The following is an 11,209-nucleotide window of genomic DNA, read 5'->3' as shown; positions in this document are numbered from 1 at the left end:
ACAGGATCTCATGAGCACTCACAGATCAATGAGAAGTTCAAACACCCCCATCTCACTCACAGAGTCTCACAGACCAACACAGATCAATGAGAAGACCTCTAACACCCACATTTCACTCAAACTGTCTCACACACCCGCAGATCAATGAGAAGATATCTAACAGGCACTGATTCACTCACAGTGTCTTACAGACCCTCACAGATCAATGAGAAGATCTTTAACACCCACACCTCATTCACCAAATCTCACAGACACTCACAGGTCAATGAGAAGACCTCTAGCTCCTACATCTCACTCAAATAGTCTTATACACACACACACACACAGATCAATGAGAAGATATCTACCATGCATTGACTCACTCACAGAGTCTCGCAGACACTCACAGATCAATGAGAAGATTTCTAACACCCACACCTCCCTCACAGTATCTCACAGACACTCAAGGTTCAATGAGAAGATCTCTAAGAACCACATCTGACTCACAGTGTCTCACAGACACTCATTGATCAATGAGAAGATCTCTAACACTCACATCTCATTCAACGGAGCTTACAGACACTCACAGATCAATAAGAAGACCTCTGTCACCCACTGTCTCCCTCACAGGGTCTCACAGACACAGATCAGAGGAGATCTCTAATACATACATCTCACTGACAGGGTCTGACAAACAGACACATCAATGAGAAAATCTTAAAAGTTCACGTCTCACCCACAGGGTCTCACAGACACTCACAGATCAATGAGAAGACCTCTAACACCCACATCTCACTCAAACGGTCTCACATACACACGCAGATCAATGAGAAGATATCTGGCACGTACTGACTCACTCACAGTGTCTTATAGACTCTCACAGATCAAGGAGAAGAACTCTAACACCCACATCTCACTCACAGAGTCTCACAGACAATCACAGGTCAGTGAGAAGATCTCTAACACCCACACCTCACTCACCAAATCTCACAGACACTCTCAGATCAATGAGAAGATCTCTAACACTCACTATCTCACTCACAGGGTATACAACACACAGGTCAATGAGAATATCTTTAACACCCACATCTCACTCACAGGGTCTCAGAGTATCTCACAGATCAATGAGAGATCTAACACCAACATCTCACTCACAGGGTTTCACAGACACTCATTGATCAATGAGAAGATCTCTAATACTCATGTTTCACAAACAGGGTCCGCAGATTCTCATAAATCAATGGGAATATCTCTTACCCCCACAGCTCACTCTCAGGGCCTCATAGACACTCACAGATCAAAGAGAAGACCTCTAACCTGAACATTTCCATGACAGAGTCTCACAGACACTCAGAGAACAATGAGAAGACCCCTAACACCCACATCTGAGTCACAAAGTCTCACAGACACTCACATGTGAGCGAGACGATCACTAACACCCATGTCCCATTAACAGGATATCACAGACACTGATAAAACAATGAGAGGTTTTCTAACACTCACTGTCTCACTCACAGTGTCTCACAGACACTGATAGATCAATGAGAAGACCTCTAACACCCACATCTCACTCAAATGGTCTCATACAAACAGGCAGATCAATGAGAAGATATCTTGCATGCACTGACTCACTCAGAGTCTCACAGTCACTCACAGTTCAATGAGAAGATTTCTAACAAGCATACCTCCCTCACTATATCTCACAGAGACTCAAAGAACAATGAGAAAATCTCTAACAAACACATCTCACTCACAGTATCTCACAGACACTCAGAGAACAATGAGAAGACCTAACACACCCATCTCATTTAGAGTGACTCACAGAAACCCAGAGATCAAGGAGAAGACCTCTAACACCCACCTCTAACACACAGCATCTCACAAACACTCAAAGATCACTGAGAAGTTATCTAGCCCTCATTGACTTACTCCCAGGGTCTCACAGATCAATTAGAGGAACTCTAACACCCACATCTCATTCAAGGAGTCTCACAAACAGTCACAGACCAATAACAAGATCCCAACACTCATATCTCACTCACAGGGGCTCCCAGATACTAACAGATCAATGAGAAGACCTCTCACACTCACATCTCACTCAAAGGGACTCACAGACACTCAGAGATCAATGAGAAGTTCTCCAACACTCACTTCTCACTGACTGGGCCTCACAGATACTTACAAATCAATGAGAAGATGTCTTACACCCACATTTCAATCACAGGGTCTCACACACACTCACGGGTCAACGAGAAGGTCTCTAACACTCATCTCACTCACAGGTCACACAGACAATCACAGGTCAATGAGAAGATCACTGACACCCATGTCTCATTAACAGGATACCACAGACACTGATAGAGTAATGAGAAGTTTTCTAACATTCACTGTCTCACTCCGAGAGTCTCAGAGACACTCTGAGATCAATGAGAAAATATCTCACACCCGCATAGCACTCACAGGATACCACAGACACTCACTGATCAATGAGAAGTCTAACACCCACATGCCACTCACAGGGACGCACAGAAACTCTGAGATCAATGATAAAACTCTTAACATGCTCATATCATTCAAAGGGTGTCTCCGACATTTATAGACCAATGAGAAGATCTCTAAAACTCTGTGTCTCATTCACAGGATCTTACAGACACTCACAGATCAGGGACAAGATCTTTACCACACAGATCTCAATCACAGGGACTCACAGACACTCACAGGTCAATTAGAAGAACTCTAACACCCACATTCCCTCAGAGTCTCAGAGTTTCTCACAGATCATTGAGAAGACCTCTAACACCCATATCTAACTCACAGGGTCGCACAGATTTCAAAGAACAATGAGATCTCTAACACTCACTGTCTCACTCACAGGGTCTCAAGAAACTTTCAGATCAATGAGAATATCTCTAACACTCACTGTCTCACTCACAGGGTCTCACAGACACACTAAGATCAATGAGAATATCTCTAACACTCACTGTCTCACTCACAGGGTCTCACAGACACTCTCTGATCAATGATAAATCTCTTAACACGCCCATCTCATTCAAAGGGTGTGTCCGACATTTATAACACCCACATGACACTCACAAGGACGCACAGGCACTGTGAGATCAATGAGAACAAGTCTAACATGTACATCTCATTCAAAGGGTCTCCCTGACATTTACAGATCAATGAGAAGATCTCTAACACTCTGTGTCTCACTCTGAGGGTCTCACAGACTCTCATAGATCAATGACAAGATCTATAACACCTACATCTCTATCAGAGTCTCACAGACACTCACAGTTCAAGGAGAAGACACCAAACACCCACATCTCACTCACAGGATATCACGGACACTCACAGAACAATGAGACGATCTCCAACACCCATGTGTCCCTCACAGGGTCTCACAGATGATCACAGATAACTGAGAGGATCCCTAACACTCATGTTACTCACAGGAACACACAGACACTGACAGATCCATGAAATGATCTCTAAAGACATCTCAGAACAGGGTCTGAGAAACACTCACACATCAATGAGAAGATCTCAAAAATCCACATCTCCCTCATAGGGTCTCACAGGCACTCACAGATCAATGGGAAGATCTCTGTAACTCAGTAGCTCACTCACAGATCAATGAGAAAACGTCTAATACCCACATTTCACACAAACGGTCTCACACACACCCGCAGATCAATGAGAATATATCTACCACGCACTGACTCATTCACACTGTCTCACAGACAATCACAGATCAATGAGAAGATCTCCCAAACCCAGCATCTTACTCCCAGGATCTCACTGACACTCAAATATCAATGACAAGTTCCAACACCCCCATGTCATCCACAGTGTCTCACAGACACTCACAGATCAATGGGAAGACTTCTAACCCCACATCTCACACAAACGGTTCATACGCACTTGCATATCAATGAGAAGATCTCTAGCACTACTCACTCAATCACAGTGTTTTACAGATATTCAGAGATCAATGAGATCTCTAACACGGACACCTCACCCACCATTTCTCAGAGATACTGACAGGTCAAAGAGAAGATCTCTAATATTTACATCTCAATCATAGGGTCTCACAGACACTCACAGATAAAAAAGAAAACCTCCAACTTAAACATTACAATTACAGGGTCTCACAGACACTCAGAGAACAATAAGAAGACCTCTATCAACCACATCTCACTCACAGGGTCTCACAAACAGTCGCATGTCAGTGAGAAGGTCACTAACACCCACATCATATTAATAGGATATCACAGACACTGATAGAGTAATGAGAAGTGTTCTAACACTCACTCTCTCACTGACAGTGTCTCAAAGACACTCCCAGATCAATGAGAAGACCTCTAGCACCCACATCTCACTCAAACGGTCTCACACACACTCACAGATCCATGAGAAGACATCTATCACACACTAACTCACTCTCAGGGTCTCACAGACTCTCAAAGATCAATGAGAAGATCTCTAACAACCACATCTTACTCACAGGGTCTCACAGATCAAAGAAAATATCTCTAACTCGCATATTTTAATTACAGGGTCTCACAGACACTCACAGATCAATGAGAAGACCTCTAACACCCACATCTCACTCACAGTATCTCACAGACACTCACAGCTCAGTGAGAAAATCATTGACACCCATGTCTCATTAACAGGATATCACAGACACTGGTAGAATAATGAGAAGTTTTCTAACACTCACTGTCGCACTCACAGTGTCTCAGATACACTCACAGATCAATGAGAAAATAGCTCACACCCACATATCACTCACAGGACCTCACTGAACAATGAGAAGAAGCCTAACTCACTTCCCACTCACAGGGACCAACAGACACTCTGAGATCAATGAGAAGAACTCTGACACACACACATCTCATTCAAAGGGTCTCTTCAATGAACCTGATCAATGAAAAGATCAATAAAACTCACTCTCTCACTAACAAGGTCTCACAGACACTCACTGATCAAGGAGAAAATCTCTAACACTCACATCCCATTCAACATATCTTACAGACACTAACAGATCAATGACAACATCTCTAACACCAACATCTCACTCACACTGTCTCACAAACATGCAAGTAACAATGAGAAGACCTAACACACCCATCTCACTTAGAGTGACAAAGTAACCCAGAGATCAAGAAGACCTCTAACATCCACATCTAAAACACAGCATCTCACAAACACTCAAAGGTCACTGAGAAGATATCTAGCCCTCATTGACTTACTCCCAGGGTCTCACAGATAATTGAGAGGATCTCTAACACTCACATCTCATTCAAAGGGTCTCACAAACAGTCACAGACCAATGACTAGATCCCAACACTCATATCTCACTCACATGGGCTCCCAGATACTAACAGATCAATGGGGAAAACCTCTCACACTCACATCTCACTCAAAGGGTCTCACAGACACTCACAGTTCAATGGGAAGATCTCTAACACAAAGTATATGACTCACACGGTCTCACAGATCAATGAGAAATCTAACACCCACATCTCACGCATAGTGTCTAACAGACATTTACAGTTTATGAGAAGATCTCTGACACCCACATCTCACTCACCTTGACTCACAGACACTCAATGATCAATGAATATAAATCTATCACACACAGACCCACTCACAGTGTTTTACAGACACTCATAGTCAATGAGAAGACCTTTAATGCCCACACCTCAGTCACCACATCTCACAGACCCACACACATCAATGAGGAGATCTCTAACACCCACATATCAATCACAGGGCCTCAAAGACACTCACAGATCAAAGAGAAGACCTCTAACTTGAACATTTCAATTACAGGATCTCACTGTCTCTCAGAGATCAATGAGAAGATCTCTAACACCCACATCTCACTCACAGTGTCTCACAGACAATCACATAACAGGGAGAAGATCACTAACTCCCATGCCAGGTTAACAGGATATCACAGACATTGATAGAATAATGAGAAGTATTCTCACACTCATTGTCTCCCTCACAGTGTCTCAAAGACCATCACAGATCAATGAGGAGACCTCTAACACACACATATCACTCAAATGGTCTCATACACATCCGCAGATCAATCAGAAGATATCTAGTACTCACTGACTCACTCACAGGGTCTCACAGACACTCACAGATCAATTAGAAGATTTCTAACACCCACACCTCCCTCACAGTATCTCACAGACACTCAAAGATCAAAGAGAAGATCTCTCACAACCACATCTGACTCACAGGGTCTCACAGACACTCATTGTTCAATGAGACAATCTCTAATATTCACTGTCTCACTAACCGGGACTCACAGACAAACACTGATCAATGAGAAAACCTCTAACACTCACTTCTCATTCAAGGGATCTTACAGACACTCACAAGTCAGTGAGAAGATCTCTAAACCACACATCTTACTCACAAGGTATAACACACACTCACAGATCAATGAGAAGATCTCTAATACCACATCTCACTCAGTGTATAATTCACACTCAAAGATCAATGAAAAGATCTCTAATACACACATCTCACTCACAGGGTCTGACAAACAGACACATTAATGAGAAGATCTCAAATGTTCACGTCTCATTCACTGTGTCTAACAGACACTCACTGGTCAGTGAAAAGATGTCTAACACCCAAATCTCACTCAGAGGGTCTCACCGACACTCACAGTTCACCGAGAAAATATCTAGCACTCACTGTCTCACTCACAGTGTCTCATAGACACTCACAGACCAATGAGAACACCTAACATACCCATCTCACTTACAGTGATTCACAGAGATCAATGAGAAGACCCCTAAGACCCACATCTAACACACAGCATCTCACAAACACTCAAAGATCACTGAGAAGATATCTAGCCCTCATTGACTCACTCCCAGGGTCTCACAGATCAATGGGAGAATCTCTAAAACCCACATCTCATTCAAAGTGTCTCACAAATACTCGCAGCTCAGTGACAAGATCCCAACACTCATATCTCACTCATAGGGTCTCAAAGACAATCACAGGTCAGTGATAAGATCACTGACACCCATGTGTCATTAACAGGATATCACAGACACTGATAGAGTAATGAGAAGTTTTCTAACATTCACTGTTTCCCTCACAGTGTCTCAAAGACACTCTGAGATCAATGAGAAAATATCTCATACCCAAATATCACTCACAGGGATGTAGAGACACTCCAAGATCAATGAAAACAACACTAACACGTACATTTCATTCAAAGAATCTCTGACATTTACAGATCAATGAGGAGATATCTAACACTCTGTGTCTCACTCACAGGGTCTCACAGACACTCTCAGATCAATGAGAATATCTCAAACACCCAGTATCTCAATCACACAGTCTCACAGACACTCTCAGATCAATGAGAAGATAACTAACATCCACTATCTCACTCACAGGGTCTCACAGACACTCACTGATCAATGAGAAGAACTCTAACACCCACATGACACTCACAGGGACGCACAGGCACTCTGAGATCAATGAGAACAAGTCTAACATGCACATTTCATTCAAAGGGCCTCCCTGACATTTACAGATCAATGAGAAGATCTCTAACACTCTGTGTCTCACTCACAGGGTCTCACAGACTCTCACAGATTAATGACAAGATCTATAACACCTCACTCACAGTGTCTCACAGACTCTCACAGGTCAAGCAGAAGACACCAAACACCCACATCTCACTCACAGGATATCATGGACACGCACAGATCAATGAGAAGATCTCCAACACCAATGTGTCCCTCACAGGGTCTCACAGATGATCACAGCAAAGTGAGAGGATCCCTAACACTCATGTTACTCACAGGGACTCACAGACACTGACAGATACATGAGAAGATCTCTAAAGACATCTCACAACAGGGTCTGACAAACACTCACACATCAATGAGAAGATCTCAAATATCCACATCTCACTCATAAGGTCTCGCAGGCACTCACAGAAAATGAGAATATCACTCAGACTGTCTCATACACACCCGCAGATCAATGAGAAGATATCTAGCATGCTCTCACTCACTCACAGGGTCTCACAGACACTCACAGATCAATGTGAAGACCTCTAACCCCACATCGCACACAAACGGGGTCTCATACACACTCGCAGATGAATGAGAAGACGTTTAGCACGCACTGACTCACTCACAGTGTCTTACAGACACTCACAGATCAATGAGAAGATTTCTAACACCCTCACCTCCCTCACTCTTTCACACAGATTCTCAAAGATCAATGAGAAGATCTCTAACAACCACATCTTACAGCGTCTCATAGACACTCACCAATTACAGAAAATAACTCTTACATGCACATTTTAATTACAGGGACTCACAGACACTCACAGATCAAGGAGAAGACCTCTAACACCCATGTCTCACTCACAGTATCTCACAAACAATCACAGTTCAGTTAGAAAATCACTGACACACATGTTTCATTAACAGGACAACACAGACTCTGGTAGAATAATGAGAAGATTTCTAACACTCAGTGTCTCACTCACAGTTTCTCAGATACACTCACAGATCAATGAGAAAATATCTCACACCCGCATATCACTCACAGGGCCTCACAGGATCTCACTGATCAATGAGAAGAAGCCTAACTCACATCCCACTCACAGGGAACAACAGACACTCTTAGATCAATGAGAAGATCTCTAACACTCCCATCTCATTCAACGGATCTTACAGTAACTCACAGATGAATGACAACATCTCTAACACCCACAACTCACTCACAGTGTCTCACAGATACTCATGGATCAGTGAGAAGATCTCTAGCACCCACCACACTCACAGGGTATAATACACACTCACAGATCAATAAGAAGATCTCTATCTCCCACTGTCTCACCCATTGGGTCTCACTGACACTCACAGATCAATGAGAAAATCTCTAACACTCACATTCCACCCCCTGGGACGCACAGACAATCTGAAAACAATGAGAACAACTCAAAGACGCACATCTCACTCACAGGGTCTCTCCGACATTCACAGATCAACCAGAAGATCTCTAACACACCGTGTCTCACTAACAGGGTCTCACAGTTACTCACAGATCATTGAGAAGATGTCTTACACTCACAGCTAAATCATAGGGTCTCATAGACACTCACAGATGAATGACAAGATCTCTAACACCCACATCTCACTCACAGGGTCTCAGAGACACTCAGAGATAAAGGAGAAGACCTCTAACACCCACATCTTATTCACAGTGTCTCACACAATCACACATCAGTGAGGAGACATCTAACACCCATATCTCATTAACCAGATATCACAGACATTGATAGAATAATAAGCAGTTTTCTCACATCCACTGTCTCACTCACAGTGTCTCAAAGATACTCACGGATCAATGAGAAGGTCTCTAACACTCACCTCACTCACATTGTCACACAGACACTAAGGGATCATCAGAAAATCTCTAAAACCTACTGTCTCCCTCACAGGGTCTCACACACATTCTCATATCAATGAGAGGGTCTCTAACACTCACCTTACTCACGGTGTCTCAAAGACACAGAGATCAATCAGATCTCTAACACCCACTGACTCCCTCACAGGGTCTCACAGATGATCACAGATGAATGAGACAGATGAATGAGATGATCCCTAACACTCATCTCACTCACAGGGTGTCACAGACACTAACATATCAACGGGAAGATCTCTCAAACCCAGTGTCTCTCTCATAAGGTCTTACCGACACTCACATTTCAACGAGAAGTTGAAACACCTCAACTCACCCACAGTGTCTCACCGATATTCACAGATCAATGAGAAGTTGAAAAACCCTCAACTCACTCACAGCATCTCACAGACACTCATAGATACACGCGAAGACCTCTAACACCCATATCTCACACAAACGGTCTCACACACACTCACAGATCAATGAGAAGATATCTAACAGGCACTGATTCACTCACAGTGTCTTACAGACCCTCACAGATCAATGAGAATATCTCTAACACCCACACCTCACTCACCAAATCTCACAGACACTCACAGGTCAATGAGAAGACCTCTAGCTCCTACATCTCACTCAAATAGTCTTATACACACACACACACACACACACACACAGAGAGAGAGATCAAGGAGAAGATATCTAGCATGCATTGACTCACTCACAGTGTCTCACAGACACTCATTGATCAATGAGAAGATCTCTAACACTCACATCTCATTCAACGGATCTTACAGACACTCACAGATCAATAAGAAGACCTCTGTCACCCACTGTCTCCCTCACAGGGTCTCACAGACACAGATCAGAGGAGATCTCTAATACATACATCTCACTGACAGGGTCTGACAAACAGACACATCAATGAGAAAATCTTAAAAGTTCACGTCTCACCCACAGGGTCTCACAGACACTCACAGATCAATGAGAAGATCTCTAACACCCACATCTCACTCAAACGGTCTCACATACACACGCAGATCAATGAGAAGATATCTGGCACGTACTGACTCACTCACAGTGTCTTATAGACTCTCACAGATCAAGGAGAAGAACTCTAACACCCACATCTCACTCACAGAGTCTCACAGACAATCACAGGTCAGTGAGAAGATCTCTAACACCCACACCTCACTCACCAAATCTCACAGACACTCTCAGATCAATGAGAAGATCTCTAACACTCACTATCTCACTCACAGGGTATACAACACACAGATCAATGAGAATATCTTTAACACCCACATCTCACTCACAGGGTCTCAGAGTATCTCACAGATCAATGAGAGATCTAACACCAACATCTCACTCACAGGGTTTCACAGACACTCATTGATCAATGAGAAGATCTCTAATACTCATGTTTCACTCACAGGGTCTCACAGATTCTCATAAATCAATGGGACTATCTCTTACCCCCACAGCTCACCCTCAGGGCCTCATAGACACTCACAGATCAAAGAGAAGACCTCTAACCTGAACATTTCCATGACAGAGTCTCACAGACACTCAGAGAACAATGAGAAGACCCCTAACACCCACATCTGAGTCACAAAGTCTCACAGACACTCACATGTGAGCGAGAAGATCACTAACACCCATGTCTCATTAACAGGATATCACAGACACTGATAAAACAATGAGAGGTTTTCTAACACTCACTGTCTCACTCACAGTGTCTCACAGACACTGATAGATCAATGAG

The sequence above is a fragment of the Tenrec ecaudatus genome, chromosome 4, assembly GCF_050624435.1.
Source record: "Tenrec ecaudatus isolate mTenEca1 chromosome 4, mTenEca1.hap1, whole genome shotgun sequence".
Classification (NCBI taxonomy): domain Eukaryota; kingdom Metazoa; phylum Chordata; class Mammalia; order Afrosoricida; family Tenrecidae; genus Tenrec; species Tenrec ecaudatus.
The sequence above is the reverse complement of the archived record's forward strand: the minus strand, read 5'-3'. Positions refer to the sequence as shown.